This window comes from Pelophylax lessonae, assembly GCF_965119305.1.
Source record: "Pelophylax lessonae genome assembly, chromosome: 1".
Classification (NCBI taxonomy): Eukaryota; Metazoa; Chordata; class Amphibia; order Anura; family Ranidae; genus Pelophylax; species Pelophylax lessonae.
The window spans coordinates 575,964,469-575,981,362 of record NC_138768.1 but is presented as its reverse complement, the minus strand read 5'-3'; the positions used below and the strand labels follow the sequence as shown (position 1 = coordinate 575,981,362).

General features: G+C 43.2%; 1 protein-coding gene across 2 annotated transcripts in view; it reads right to left on the bottom strand.

Annotated features, from left to right (window-relative positions):
- The window catches only part of HERC3 (HECT and RLD domain containing E3 ubiquitin protein ligase 3), a 136,761-nt gene extending 120,248 nt beyond the window's left edge, over positions 1–16,513 (bottom strand). For both annotated transcript variants that reach the window (XR_014225897.1, XM_082272057.1), the window contains exon 1: positions 16,387–16,513. The gene's annotated coding sequence lies outside the window, so the exon portion shown is untranslated. The remainder of the gene's footprint in view (positions 1–16,386) is intronic.
- Between the last annotated feature and the right edge of the window lie 381 nt (positions 16,514–16,894).

Here is a 16,894-nt window from a genome sequence, read left to right as displayed (position 1 = left end):
CACTAGGTCCCATTGGGGATCTTAGTCCGAACCTACAAAAACGAGCTGCCAGGAAATGGTCACTGTAAGGGGCCAATCATCTGTGGCTGGGGCATTCTGTGCCATGTGTATACAAAGGGCTGCTGGCAGGGAAAGCGTTGGCTGCTTAGGATTAGCCCATTACAGGTGACTGCTCCCTGGCGGATTTGGATCCCCCATTGGGGATCCTAGTCCGAACCTACAAGAACGAGCTGCCAGGAAATGGTCACTGTAAGGGGCCAATCATCTGTGGCTGGGGCATTCGGTGCCTTGTGTATACAAAGGGCTGCTGGCAGGGAGAGCGTTGGCTGCTTAGGATTAGCCCATTACAGGTGACTGCTCCCTGGCGGATTTGGATCCCCCATTGGGGATCCTAGTCCGAACCTACAAGAACGAGCTGCCAGGAAATGGTCACTGTAAGGGGCCAATCATCTGTGGCTGGGGCATTCTGTGCCATGTGTATACAAAGGGCTGCTGGCAGGGAAAGCGTTGGCTGCTTAGGATTAGCCCATTACAGGTGACTGCTCCCTGGCGGATTTGGATCCCCCATTGGGGATCTTAGTCCGAACCTACAAGAACGAGCTGCTAGGAAATGGTCACTGTAAGGGGCCAATCATCTGTGGCTGGGGCATTCGGTGCCATGTGTATACAAAGGGCTGCTGGCAGGGAAAGCGTTGGCTGCTTAGGATTAGCCCATTACAGGTGACTGCTCCCTGGCGGATTTGGATCCCCCATTGGAGATCCTAGTCCGAACCCACAAGAATGAGCTGCCAGGAAATGGTCACTATAAGGAGCCAATCTGTGGCTGGGGCATTCTGTGCCATGTGTATACAAGTGGCTGCTGGCAGGGAAAGCGTTGGCTGTTTAGGATTAGCCCATTACAGGTGACTGCTCCCTGGCGGGCTTAGAACAGGCCTGAGCTCATCCATATTTGTGAACTTTGTTTATCATCAAACAATGGTAATTATGTGGATGCCCACGCCGTGCCTGTCATTTCCTCTTTTTGCCCACCGACCAGGTTATTTGATCGATGAGTCTACCTGGAAGAAATTTGAGGGTGAAGCCCGCTGCACAGCCAACCGTGGAACTATGTGAAGACCGTATGGCATGTACCACAATGCATGCCATGCGTTACCTTGCGTCGTTCTTATATGAAAGTTCAAATGAGCCCTAACTTTTTTTTTTAAACACACAGTGCCTCATGGCGAGTTGCAACACAGGTGCATTGGGGTGTATTTAAAATGAATTGCACTGCCATGCATAGATAGCATAACCAATTGTCCAATAGGACCTGTTCACATCAGTGTGCAGCGATAGCTGTGCACATACTATTTTTTAGCAGCAAAATGCACTTTCATCAGCAGGTACAGTGCCTTGCAAAAGTTTTCATCCCCTTTGGCATTTTTCATGTTTTGTTTCCTCACAACCTGGAATTAACATGGATTGTTTGAGGATTTGCATCATTATTTAATTTACAGAACATGCCCATGACTTTGAAGATGTTTTTTATTTTTTTTTTTTTTTTTATTGTGAAGCAAACAAATAGGTCAAAATAACAGGAAAAGTCAATGTGCAAAACTATTCACCCCCCTAAAGTCAATACTTTGTAGCGCCACCTTTAGTGGCAACCACAGCTCCAAGTCGCTTTGGGTAAGTCTCTATGAGCTTGCCACATCTTACCACTGGGATTTTTGCCTATTACTCCTTGCAAAACTGCTCCAGCTCCTTCAAGTTGGATGGTTCGCGCTCGTGAACAGCAATCTTTAAGTCTGACCACAGATTTTCTATTGGATTGAGGTCTGGGCTTTGACTAGGCCATCCTAACACATTTTCAGGTTTCCCCTTAAACCACTTAAGTGTCGCTTTAGCAGTGTGTTTGGGGGTCATTGTCCTGCTGGAAGGTGAACCTCCATCCTAGCCTCAAATCACGCACGGAGTGGTACAGGTTTTGCTCAAGAATATCCCTGTATTTAGCACTATCCATCTTTCCCTCAACTCTGACCACTTTCCCAGTCCCGGCTGCTGAAAAACATCCCCACAGCATGATGCTGCCACCACCACCATGTTGGATGGTGTTCCTTGGGTGATGTGAAGGGTAGGGTTTGCGCCAGACATAGCATTTTCTTTGTTGGCCGAAAAGTTACATTTTAGTCTTATCAGACCAGAGCACCATCCTCCATATATTTTGGGAGTCTCCCATATGCCTTTTTCAAACTCAAAAACATGCCATTTTGTTTTTTGCTGAAAGTAATGGCTTTCTTCTGGCCACTCTGCCATAAAGCCCAATTCTATGGAGCGTACAGCTTGTTGTCGTCCTATGTACAGATACTCCAGTCTCTGCTGTGGAACTCTACAGCACCTCCAGGGTTACCTTAGGTCTCTGTGCTGCCTCTCTGATTAATGCCCTCCTTGCCCGGTCCGTGAGTTTTGGTGGGCGGCCATCTCTTGGCAGGTTTGCGGTTGTGCCACTTGGTTATGATAGATTTGATGGTGCTCCTGGGGATCAAAGATTTGGATATTTTTTTATAACCTAACCCTGACTTGTACTTCTCAACAACATTGTCCCTTACTTGTTTGGAGAGTTTCTTGGTCTTCATGGCAGTATTTGTTTAGAGGTGCCTCTTGTTTAGGTGTTGCAGCCTCTGGGGCCTTTCAAAAAAGGTGTGTATATATTTAATGACAGATCATGTGACACATAGATTGCACACAGGTGGACATCATTTTACTAATTATGTGACTTCTGAAGGTAATTGGTTGCACCAGAGCTTTTTATGGGCTTTATAACAAAGGGGGTGAATACATACGCACATGCCAATTTCCTGTTTTCTATTTCTAAAAATTAGTTTTATGTATATATTTTTCTCCTTTCACTTCACCAACTTAGACTATTGTGTTCTGATCCATCACATAAAATTCAAATTAACAAAACATTGAACTTAAGTCTGTAATGTAACAAAATAGGTAAAAAGTCAATGGGGGGGGGGTGAATACTTTTGCAAGGCACTGTACGTTAGGAATGCAGACACTACATCACACCGGTGCAATCAATATGCAGTGCCGCACTTTTCCGCAATAACATACTGTGAAGAGGCTGTGAATTGCGGTAGTGCACATTACCATGTAGAAAAAAAAAAAAATGGACACCGCACACTGCCAGCTCAACAGGTGAGGTGGAGTGAATATCCTCAGCCATAAGCTTCTACCAAGCAAAGTTCCTCTACAGTTATGCTCAAGGGTGGGCAAAACGCATCAGCTTGTGGCTAGGGAGAAGCCTGTCGCTGAGGCCGTTCACTCTCTACATCACCTGTTGGGCTAGCGATGTGTGAAGTCCTTTTGTTTCTACAGGTCTATATTGCTTTCTGGATTGAGCATACATGGAAGCTGGCACCCTCATCACACAGTGAATCACCAGACTTGTTCTCACATTTCAGCACCCGGAGCGGCACTACAAGCGGTTTTAGGGTATCATAAATGCACATCACCAAAACACATTTTTGTAAAGCTAGCCCTAAAGCTCCAAGGAAAGTAAAAAATGCTCTCTTACAGTGGGGCTGTCCATGCACTGCAAGGGTTAAATGCTTGTTTAGGTCCAAGGGAACATGAAAAGTAGTTTTACTTAACCGATCCTCTACTCCCACAGGCTCCTGATCCTCCTCCACTCCCACAGGCTCCTGATCCTCCTCCACTCCCACAGGCTCCTGATCCTCCTCCACTCCCACAGGCTCCTGATCCTCCTCCACTCCCACAGGCTCCTGATCCTCCTCCACTCCCACAGGCTCCTGATCCTCCTCCACTCCCACAGGCTCCTGATCCTCCTCCACTCCCACAGGCTCCTGATCCTCCTCCACTCCCTCAGGCTCCTGATCCTCCTCCACTCCCTCAGGCTCCTGATCCCTCCACTCTCTCAGGCTCCTGATCCCTCCACTCTCTCAGGCTCCTGATCCCTCCACTCTCTCAGGCTCCTGATCCTCCTCCACTCCCTCAGGCTCCTGATCCTCCTCCACTCTCTCAGGCTCCTGATCCTCCACTCTCTCAGGCTCCTGATCCTCCACTCTCTCAGGCTCCTATGTGCTGCTAGACTGGTCTCTGCAGCCTTTTCTTCCCTACACTCTGGCAGTGGCAGGTCCTTTGGCATTACCAAGTCCAATGCAGAGCCCCTAGTCCTACACTGGACCAATGACGCAGAGGTACAGTCCACCACTGGAGAGTAGGGCAGCTTTTGTCTGTTCCTGTCCCCTAGATCTAAATGAGCATTTAACTTTTGCAGAACAGGGACAGCCCCACTGCAACGGAAGGATATTATAGTCTTACGTCTTAAATGATAGAGGCTTCTCGCTGTAGCTTGAATTGATATTGACAGGTTCCATGGGGGACAAGGTGCTTTGGGGTGAGGGCATGTGGCCTGCATGGTTCAGGGGGGGGGGGGGGCGCGGTTGCGCGCTTGCTCATCCCACCCCTTGCTGGGCCTGCCAGGCTGCATGTTCGGATAAGGGCCTGGTATGGATTCGGGGGGGGGGGGGAATCAAACACTTTTTTTTCCCTGCATTTTTTATTGCCGTCTTTCTTTTGTTTACATTTCAGCTCTCAGCGGGGAAAACGCGCCGACAGCTGATAAGTCATCAGTGATAGCGACGCGACGGCCGGCTTTTTAACAACCAGCTATTTTTCACAAAGAATTTAAATTGCTCTGAAAACCTGAAAATTGGTTAGAAAATTATTAACCACTTGCCGCCCGCCGTCAATTGACGGCGGGACGGTGCGACCATTGTTCATCATCACCTGTCACCCCATCAGTCATCGTCACCTGTCACCCCATCAGTCATCGTCACCCCATCAGTCATTGTCACCCGTCACCCCATCAGTCATTGTCACCTGTCACCCCATCAGTCATTGTCACCCCATCAGTCATCGTCACCTGTCACCCCATCAGTCATCGTCACCTGTCACCCCATCAGTCATCGTCACCTGTTTGCCATATACATGCAATCATTTACCGACCGCATAACGACTATATGCGTCGGCCATTAAAAGCTAAATACTGGGGTTATGGCAGCAGATACCTGCCATAACCCCGGTATTTTTTGAAACGGCGGGCGGTCAGCTTTCAGATAAGGGTGGTCTAGAGCTGCACAATTCTGGCCAAAATGAGAATCACGATTTTTTAGCTTGGAATAAAGATCACGATTCTCTCACGATTCTCTGTGTAACAAAAAAAAATTGGGATAACTTTACTGTTACGTTTTTTTTTTATTCATTAAAGTCTATTAATTGCGTTTGAAAGACTGCTGCGCAAATACAGTATGACATAAAATATTACAACAATCGCCATTTTATTCTGTAGGGTCTCTGCTAAAAAAAATATATAAAATGTTTGGGGGTTCTAAGTAGAGCTGCACGATTAATCGTATGAAAATCGCGATCTCGATTCACCCCCCCTGACGATCTAAACCTGACATATTCTCGATTCTTTGCATAGCTGAGGGAGCAGAGAAAACAGCTGTGGAAAACTCCCAGTAACTATAAACAAAATGATTACATTGTATCTTTCCTCCCACAAACGCCTATCAGCATTAAGTCTCCCAGTAACTATAAACAAAAATTATTACATTGTATCTTTTCCTTCCCTCTGCCAGGGAGAAAGGAAGTTTAACCTCTTAAAGACTAGACCTTTTTATGACACTTGTTGCTTGCAAGTTTAAAATCATTTTTTTTTTTGCTAGAAAAGTACTTAGAACCCCCAAACATTTTATATATTTTTTTAGCAGAGACCCTACAGAATAAAATGGCGATTGTTGTAATATTTTATGCGCAGCAGTCTTTCAAACGCAATAAATAAACTTTAATGAATAAAAAAAAAAAACGTAACAGTAAAGTTATCCCAATTTTTTTTGTTACACAGAGAATCGTGAGAGAATCGTGATCTTTATTCCAAGCTAAAAAATCGTGATTCTCATTTTGGCCAGAATCGTGCAGCTCTAAGTAAGTACTTTTCTAGCAAAAAAAAATGATTTTAACTTGCAAGCAACAAATGTCAGAAAAAGATCCAGTCTTTAAGAGGTTAAACTTCCTTTCTCCCTGGCAGAGGGAAGGAAAAGATACAATGTAATCATTTTTGTTTATAGTTACTGGGAGACTTTGCTGATAGCGTTTGGTTTGTCGGGAGGCTTTTTTTTTTTTTTTTTCCACAGCTGTTCTCTCTGCTATGCAAAGAATCGAGCATATTTCAGGGTTAGATCGTCAAGAGGGGTGAATCGAGATCGCGATTTTCATACGATTAATCGTGCAGCTCTAGGGTGGTCCCAGTGGCGGATTCGCCGCAGAATTACCCTTACGGTGCAGGGGAAGAGGTGCCCCCCCCCCCTCCTGCCGCGTCCCAGACGTTTTCCCAGCTTACCGGACCCGCCGGCAGCAGGGAAAACTATCCGGTCCCGGATCATCAGAGACAGGAAGTCGAGTGAGGGCAAGATGGCACTCACTCGACTCTATGGTCTTGGAGGACCGGAGCTACGTCAAAAGACGTTGCCTAGCAACCGGTTTAAAGGGCCGCTTTTTTTTTTTTTTTTTTCTCTTTTTCAACAATTTTTTTTTTTTCTTTTTTAGTGTAGTTGTGAGGTCTTTTTGACCCCAGATCTCACAATAAAGAGGACCTGTCATGCCTATTTCTATTACAAGGGATGTTTACATTCCTTGTAATAGGAATAAAAATGATCAAAACATTTTTTTTTAAACTGAGTAAAAATAAAAAAATAATAAATAAAATAAATAGGAAAAAAAAAAAATTAAAGCGCCCTGTCCCCGTTAGCTCGCGCGCAGAAGCAAACGCATACGCAAGTCCTGCCCACATATGTAAACGGTGTTCAAACCATACATGTGAGGTATCTCCGCGATCGTTAGAGCGAGAGCAATAATTTGAGCCCTAGGCCTACTCTGTAACTCTAAGCTGGTAACCTGCAGAAATTTTTAAAATGTTGCCTATGGGGATTTTTAAGTACCAATGTTTGGCGCCATTCTGTGAGCATGCGCAATTTTGAAGCATGACATGTTGGGTATCTAATTACTCGGCGTAACATTATCTTTCACATTATGGAAAAAAATTGGGCTAAATTTACTGTTTTCTTATTTTTTAGTTCAAAAAAGTGAATTTCAAAAAAATTGCATTTGGAAGACTGCTGCGCAAATGTGGTGTAAATAAAAATATTGCAACGATCTCCATTTTATTCGCTAGGGTCTCTGCTAAAAAAAAATATATAATGTTTGGGGGTTCTAAGTAGTTTTCTAGCAAAAAAAAAATATTTTAGCTTGTAAACACCAAGTGTCAAAAATAGGCCCAGTCTTAAAGTGGATAAATGGACAACTTTGTGAAAAGTGCTACTTGGATGTTAGGCCTATGTATGTGGCCAGGCTGTGAAAAAGTGTTACACATGTGGTATCGCCATACTCAGGAGGAATAGCAGAATGTATTTTGGGGTGCAATTTTTGCTATGTACATGCTATGTGTTAGAAATATTGCATACATGGACAGCTTTGTGTAAAAAAAATGTGTTTTCATTTTCTTTCCACATTTTCCAAAAACTTGTGGAAAAAAAATGACATATTCAAAAGACTCATTATGCCTCAAAAATTATACGTTGGGCTGTTTGCTTTCCAAAATGGGGTAATTTTATGGGGGTTTCCATTGTCCTGATGCTCCAGGGCCTTCAAAAGTGTGATAGGTTGTCAGGAAATTATATGTGTAATTTGTGCTCCTAGAATGCCGGACGGTGCTACTTGGATGTTAGGCCTCTGTATGTGGCCAGGCTGTGAAAAAGTCTCACACATGTGGTATCGCCATACTCAGGAGGAGTAGTAGAATGTGTTTTGGGGTGTAGTTGCAAGTATACATATGCTGTGTGAGAGAAATAACCTGTTAATACGTCAATTTGTAAAAAAAAAAAAAAAAAAAAAAGAAATCTTCATTTTGCAAAGAGTTGTGGGAAAAAATTACAACTTTAAAAAACTCACCATGCCCCTTATTAGATACATTGGAATGTCTACTTTCCAAAAAGGGGTCATTTGGGGGGTATTTGTACTTTCCTGACTTTTTAGTGTCTCAAGAAATGAGATAGGCCTTCAGTACATCAGGTGTGGTCAAGTGTGATCAATTTTCAATGATTAGCACCATAACTTGTGGACTCTATAACTTTCACAAAGACCAAATAATATATACTTATTTGGGTTATTTTTACCAAAGATAAGTAGCAGTATAAATGTTGGCCAAAATTTGTGAAGAAAAAAATTACTCGTTTGCTAAATTTTATGACAGAAACAAAGAAAAATGCGTTTTTTCACAATATTTTCAGTCTTTTTTTATTTATAGCACAAAAAATAAAAAACCCAGTAGTGATTAAATACCATCAAAAGAAAGCTCTATTTGGGTGAAAAAAAGGACACAATTTTTTTATGGGTACAGTGTTGCATGACTGAGTAATTGTCATTGTGAGAGCGCTGAAAGCTGAAAATCAGTCTGGGCAGGAAGGGGGTGAAAGTGCACTGTAGGCAAGTGGTTAAACTAAATGAAATTAAATGCACAGTCAAGCATGGTGATGGGAGTGTCATGCAGCCCCAGACCATGACACTCCCATCACCATGCTTGACTGTAGGCAAGACACACTTGTCTTTGTACTCCTCACATGGTTGCCACCACACACGCTTGACACCATCTTAACCAAATACGTTTTTCTTGGTCTCATCAGACCACAGGACATGGTTCCAGTAATCCATGCCCTTAGTCTGCTTGTCTTCAGCAAACTGTTTGCAGGCTTTCTTGTGCATCATTTTTAGAAGAGGCTTCCTTCTGGAATGACAGCCATGCAGACCAATTTGATGCAGTGTGCGGTGTATGGTCTGAGCACTGACAGGCTGACCCCCCCCCCACCCCTTCAACCTCTGTAGCAATGCTGGCAGCACTTCTATGTCTATTTCTCAAAGACAACCTCTGGATATGACGCTGAGCATGTGCACTCCACTTCTTTGGTCGACCATGGTAAGGCCTGTTCTGAGTGGAACCTGTCCTGTTAAACCGCTGTATGGTCTTGGCCACCGTGCTACAGCTCAGTTGGTCTTGGCAATCTTCTTATAGCCTAGGCCATCTTTATATAGAGCAAGAGTTATCTTTCCAGATCCTCAGAGAGTTCTTTGCCATGAGGTGCCATGTTGAACTTCCAGTGACCAGTATGAGAGAGTGAGAGCGATAACACCAAATTTAACACACCTGCTTCCCATTCACACCTGAGACCTTGTAACACTAACGAGTCACATGACACCAGGGAGGGAAAATGGCTAATTTTCATTTAAGGTTGTACTCACTTTTGTTGCCAGCGGTTTAGACATGAATGGCTGTGTGTTGAGTTATTTTGAAGGGACAGCAAATGTACACTGTTATACAAGCTGTGCACTCACTACTTTACATTATAGCAAATTGTCATTTCTTCAGTGTTGTCACATGAAAAGATATAATAAAAGATTTACAAAAATGTGAGGGGTGTACTCACTTTAGTGAGATACTATATCATTTTTTTTTTACATGCTGTCACCGGACAGTGTCCCAGATTGCCGCATTACCCGTTATATGATGATGGTTTACTTCACTGGTGATAGTATGTAAAAAAAAAAAAAAAAAAACTCTCCATGCCTCTTACTAAATATCCTTGACTGTCTACTTTCCAGAAAGGGTTCATTGGAGGATATTTGAACTGTCCTGGCATTTTTGGGCCTCAAGAAATGGGATCGGCCGTCAGTACATTAGGATTGATCAATTTTCAGGATATATATTACATAGTTTGTAGTGACTCTATAATTTTCCTACAGATTAAATAATTCTGCACTGATTTTGGTTATTTTCACCAAAGGCATGTAGTAGAATACCCTCTGGCCTAAAGTTATGAACTTTTTTTTTTTTTTTTCAAAAGAAAAATGTGTTTGGTCTTCAAAATGTTTGATCTTTGTTCTGCAAAAAGCAGACATGGGAGTAAGTCACACATGTGCAAGTCACAAGCAAGTCTCAAGTCTTAACCTTCAAGTCTCAAGCAAGTCCCAAGTTACTGTGGCGAAAAGCAAACAAGTCAAGTCGAGTCCCTGCTAGAAGTCAAGCAAGTCAAGTCATTTATTTTGGTGAAGTCCCAAATCAAGTAAAAATACTGATCTACCCCAATTTTCACCTTTAAATCAGTTACAAGTTAGTGGTCAGGAAAGGTTTTGTTTTATTTTCAACATTAACAAAACTGCTTAGTGCTTTATTCTTGGCATATTAAAGAAACACTTTGAATGTGTATATATAAAGCGCTGCGTAAATTGACAGCGCAATATAAGTACCTGAAATAATAATAATAATAATGCCCAAACAGCTCAAAATCCTTCATCCGGTCATGTTTCAACACCAGACTTGTATAAAGTACTCGAAATTTCTACTTGAGTAAAAGTACAAGTGCTCGATCAAAAAATTACTTGAGTAGAAGTGGAAGTGCTCGCAGAAAAAGTTACTTAAGTAGAAGTACTAAAGTATTCAACATTTTTTTTACTTAAGTATTGCAAGTAGTTTTTTCAAAAAATTTGCTACTTAAGTACTAAAAGTAAAAAGTACCAGTAGTTTTGAAAAAAAATTTCTACTCAAGTACTGAAAGTAGAAGTACAAGTACTGTGTTATGTAGTTATTAAAGAAAGAAGTCAAAAGTATGAACATCATATTGTTTTTATTATTTCAAATGATTTATTCAAATGATTAACCGGTGTTTGTTAGTAGTTTCTTGATGCACTTTAAGCGCTGTAGCACAATTTATTTGTTTGTTTCATATTTTCTTTTTATTGGAAAGATTTGGTATAGCAGCTTTTATTATACACAGCCTTTATTTTCGTATGCGCTGATTTACAAATGACATTATACACATTTTTTTGAGCTTTATGCAACCTGCCATCTACTGTTCTGGCAGTGGTAATTTTTTTAAAAGTAACGAGTAACTATGCAGCACAAAAAAAAAATACTTGAGTAGAAGTATCGAAATCATCGAAAAAATGTAGTGAAGTAAAAGTAGAAGTAGGAGAAAAAAATTCTACTCTAGGAAAGTACAGATACCGCATTTCGGTACTTAAGTACAGTACTTAAGTAGTTCTACTTCGTTACTATACATCTCTGTTCAACACCACAGTCATTAAAACATGTTAAGTATTTCCATTGTTAAACAACCAGTGTCCTAAAAATCAGAACACACTGAGGAGTTTTAAGTGATTGTAGTGTCAGAAACATAACAGGCACATTCATTTTGCTTTAAACACATCTTGAGAAAATGCAAATATTTAATAACTTAAAAAAGTAAAGTCATTTCGAATCATATGTCTCAAGTCAAAGTCAAGTCTCAAGTCATGAATACCAAGTCAAAGTCGAGTCTTTTATTAACCACTTAAGCCCCAGCCCTATTTCGGACACTTTGTTTACAAGTTAAAAATCAGTATTTTTTCCTAGAAAACTACTTAGAACCCCCAAACATAATATATATATATATATATATATATATATATATATATATATATATATATATATATATATATATATATATATATATATATATATATATATATTTTTTTTTAGCAAAGACTCTGGAGAATAAAATGTCGGTAATTGCAATATTTTTTGTCACGTGGTATTTGCGCAGCGGTCTTTAAAACGCCATTTTTTGGGAAAAATTTAGAAAAAAAAAATCACATTTCACTGCATTTAAAAAATACTAAACAGTAAAGTCAGCCCATTTTTTTTGTATATTGTGAAAGAACATGTCACGCTGAGTAAATAGATACTCAACATGTTACGGTTTAAAATTGCGCCCCCCCGTGGGATGGCGACAAACTACGGTCAATAGAGATCTCAATAGGCGACACTTTAAATTTTTTTAACAGTTACCAGTTTAGAGTTAGAGTGTAGCTCTTTTTTTTTTTTTAAATTATTGCTCACGCTCCTGGCGATTGCGGCGATACCTCACATGTGTGGTTTGAACAGCAATTTCATTCGCGGCTCGACTTCCTTATATGTTTTTTTTCGTGCGCGAGCTAACGGTGACGGGGGGTGGCTAAAACTTTTTTTTCCCCCCCATTTATTTTATTTTTTAACTTTATTACAGGTTTTTAAAAAAAAAAAAAAAAAATCTGATCACTTTTATTGCTGTCACAAGCAATGTAAACATCCCTTGTGACACCAATATGCAGTGACAGGTACTCTGTATGGAGGGATTGAGGGTCTTAAAGACCCTAGACCCCTCCACTACACTTCCATGTATTCAAAACGCCGAAAACAGCATTTTTGCATACAACGTTTTTTTTAAATCTGCCACCTTTTGCAGCAGAGTAACCCGGAAGTGACGTCATGGATGCCGCCTCCGGGTTATGTCATCGGAGACCCGATCGAAGCCGTTTCCGGACACGCTGGCTGGGTGCTCGGGTCTCCCGGTGGGACGGGAGGTCCGCTCAAAGTCGCGGAAGGGACGTCCCCTCCCGTTCACCCGGGTAACGATCGAGCGACTCCCGAGCCGCATCGGTTGTTACTGGCGGAAAGCTGACCGTCGGCTGTAAACCACGGTACCGGGATGTTGCCTCTAGCTAGAGGCATCATCCCGGTATAACACCGCAAAGTTTGCCGACGTAGCCCTACGTCACTTTGCGGTAAGTGATTCATTTTAGTCAAGCAAGTCTCAAGTCCTCAAACTGGTGACTTAAAGAGGAAGTAAACCCTCCTCTGTAACTTTTACCTAAAGATGATCCTATGATAAGGCTTACCTATAGGTACTGTAAATATCTCCTAAACATGTACCGTTTAGGAGATATTTACCTTACATGCAGCCAGTGACGTCCTTCAGAGCCCCGTGCCGTGACCGTCGGCTCCCGCGCGCGTGCGCGGGAGTGACGTCACCGCGGCTCCGGCCAATCAGATGGCCGGATGCCGCGATCCCGGAAGACGGGCGACTAGACATGTCGCCCATCATGCAGGTAAGCGGATGGCACGGCGGGGGCTCGTTATAAGGTAAGTATTTCATAATGAGCTAATATGCGATGCATACTAGCTCATTATGTGTTTCTCTTGCAGGTTTAAAAAAAAAAAAAAAAAAAAATGTTTTGGGGGGTTTACAACCTCTTTAAGTCTGACTCAAGTCAAGTCACGTGACTCAAGTCCCCCACCTCTGGCAAAAAGTAAAAACCCCAGTGGTGATTAACCGGTTGCCGACCGCCGCACGACTATATACTGCGGCGGTCAGCCCCGGCCAGGCAGAGTGACGTATCGGTACATCACTCGCCTGTCACTGACTTGCGAGCCTATCGCGGGCGGGCGCGCGCCCGCCGAGGCGCGCGCCCGCCGCGGCTCGTTCACAGGCAAGTCAGTGCGTGTGACCGGCGGACTCGATGTCTGCCAGTCACACTGCGATCGCTCCTGTGAAGGGAGAAAGACAGAGCAGCTTGTGTAAACAAGCTGCCTGTCAGTTCTCCCTGTGTAAAAGTGAAGATCTGTCCGTTCTACTATGTAGAACGGTTGATCTTTGCTTTTACACCAATAGGAATGTCCCTACACAGTTAGAATCACGCCCCTAGGACACACTTAACCCCTCCCTGTCCAATAAAGTTAACCCCTTCCCTGCCAGTGTCATTTTTTCAGTAACAGTGCATATGTATAGCACTGATTACTGCAGTAATGTCACTGGTAACCCCAAAAGTGTCAAAAATGTCAGTCAAGGGTCCGATCTGTCCGCCGCAATGTCGCAGTACCGAAAAAAAATCGCAGATCGCCGCCATTACGCGTTAAAAAAAAAAAAACACCAAAAATGACAAAAATCTTTCCCTTTGTTAGTAAACGCGATAACTTTTGCGCAAACCAATCAAAATACGCTTTTTGCGATTTTTTTTACCAAACATAGGTAGCATAAAACAAATTGGCCGAAAAATGTTAAAAAATTTTGATTTTTACTTTTTTTTTTGGGGAATTTCATATAAAAAAATGTGAAAAATATTGTTATTTTTGCAAAATTTACGCTCTTTTTTTGTTTATAGCGCGTGATCAAAAAATCGCACAGGTGATCAAATACCACCAAATGAAAGCTCTGTTTGTGGGAAAAAAAGGACGTCAAATTCGTTTAGGTACAGCGTCGCACGACCGCGCAATTGTCCGTTAAAGTCACGCAGTAAAAAAAATCGCAAAAAAAACCCTGGTCCTTTAGCAGCCAAATCCTCCGGGGCTTAAGTGGTTAAATACTACAGAAAGAAAGCTATATTTGTGTGAAAAAAAAAAAAAAAAAATGATAAAAATGTCATATGGGTACAGTGATGTATATGGTGGGCTTGCTCAGGTTTGCTGGGACTAGGATTTCCTACTCACAAAACTGACCTGCACTGATTGAGATAGGAACAGAGGTCAGCTACACATTTCATTAGGTAACAACTACAATCAAAAGACTACACACATCACCAAAGGGTTCAAAGTATGGACGCCCCAGTCAGAGGTCTATCATCGGCATTAGATTTCTAGAGCTGGATTTGATCTAATTCTGCAGGAGAAATGGTTTGATAAGAATGGTGCACAGGACTGCTATGCACTCAGCATACACACATCATAGAGTTGTCATGGCTGCACATGATCAGCTGCCTACCGAGATCACAGAACTCAGAGTCCTCACCACAGATTACAACAAATAAATCCCTGAGAACACAAGCTGTACAAGATCTGATTGGCTTGAACAGAGCTCCAGACATCAGAAAATTGTCTGATCTCAGCAAGGGCCGAACTGTCATCCACACCCTCCATCTACAAGGATCCCCCCAGCAATTAGAGCCCATAAGTAACTATGCCCCCAGCCTGTCATTTCCCCAACCCCAAGAGCTGATCAGTAACCATCCCCCCAGCCTGTCATTTCTCCAACCAATAGAGCTGATCAGTAACCATCCCCCCATCCTGTCATTTCTCCAACCACTAAAGCTGATCAATAACAATTTCCCCAAACCTGTCATTTCCCCTCAATCACTAGAGCTGATCAGTTACCATTTCCCAGCCTGTTATTTCTCCAACCACTAGAGGTGATCAGTAACCATTTCCCCAGTCTGTCATTTCTCCAACCACTAGAGCTGTTTAATAACCATTCCCCCAGCCTGTCATTTCTCCAACTAATAGAGCTGATCAGTAACCATTAGAGCTGATCAGTAACCATTCCCCCAACCATTAGAGCTGATCAGTAACCATTCCCCCAGCCTGTCATTTCTCCAACCACTACAGCTAATCAGTAACCATTCCCCCCAGCCTGTCATTTCTCCAACCACTAGAGCTGATCAGTAATCATTCCCCTACCCACAAGAGTTGATCAGTAACCATCCCCCCATCCTGTCATTTCTCCAACCACTAAAGCTGATCAATAACAATTTCCCCAAACCTGTCATTTCCCCTCAATCACTAGAGCTGATCAGTTACCATTTCCCAGCCTGTTATTTCTCCAACCACTAAAGGTGATCAGTAACCATTTCCCCAGTCTGTCATTTCTCCAACCACTAGAGCTGTTTAATAACCATTCCCCCAGCCTGTCATTTCTCCAACTAATAGAGCTGATCAGTAACCATTAGAGCTGATCAGTAACCATTAGAGCTGATCAGTAACCATTAGAGCTGATCAGTAACCATTCCCCCAACCATTAGAGCTGATCAGTAACCATTCCCCCAGCCTGTCATTTCTCCAACCACTACAGCTAATCAGTAACCATTCCCCCAGCCTGTCATTTCTCCAACCACTAGAGCTGATCAGTAATCATTCCCCTACCCACAAGAGCTGATCAGTAACCATCCCCCAGCCTGTCATTTCCCCTGATTACTAGAAATTATCAATAACCATTCCCCCAGCCTGTCATTTCTCCAACCACTAGAGCTGATCAGTAACCATTCCCCCAGCCTGTCATTTCCTCCAATCACTAGAATCAAACAATAAGCATCCCACCAGCCTGTCGTTTCTCCAACCACTAGAGCCCATCAGTAGCCATTTCTCCAACCACTGCAGCCGATCAATAGCCATTCCTCCCCCCCGCCTGTCATTTCCCCCATCGCTACAACCAATCAGAACGCATTCTTCCAGTCTGTCATTTTTCTAAGCACTGGATCTGATGGAATCCATGAAAAATGGTGCACTCCCTGGTACAGGGACTCTTCCCGGAGTGATGCTGAGCTGGAAGGGCTGGGTTGGTGGTCTCCAGGTAACGACAGGCTGAGGAATAGTCATTTCATACAGATGATCATGACAGTGCGAGGTAACGGCTTGTCTATGATCCCTGGACGAGTGTGTGCACACAATGAGGCTCGGTATAATGGATCGCTATCGCTTACCTGTCCCCGGTCATACGACTCTTCCCCCAGCCGATTGCCTGTGTCTTCTCATAATAACAGGGAAGTTTAGGAAATGACTCCCACACAGGCCCCGCCCTCTCTCGCCTTTGACCGACAGCGAGTATGAGCCAATGACGGGAGGCTGACACACACACAGACACTCGGACACTATGGGGGAGGGAGGGGGCGGCTCATGACCGCCCTCTGCTGCGCTCCTGGTTGGTGTGTAGGCGTTATCCGACCGCCCACTCCATCATCAGAGCGGCATTTGACGAAGAGATGGGCCGGATTGGTCGATAGGTCAGGGGCGGTGCCTAGTCCATTGAGAAGATATAGTTCTGTCAAATACCCACTGAGGAGACGCATTGTATACCTCGCCAGAGATACACTTGGGCTACAGAAGCCGCAGTGCCTACAAGTCCCGCCCACCTTCAGTTGCCAGTGACATACGGTGCCAGCTGGGCGGGGTGTGCGGGCGAGTGTCTATATGTCCCGCCCCCGCCCGCCC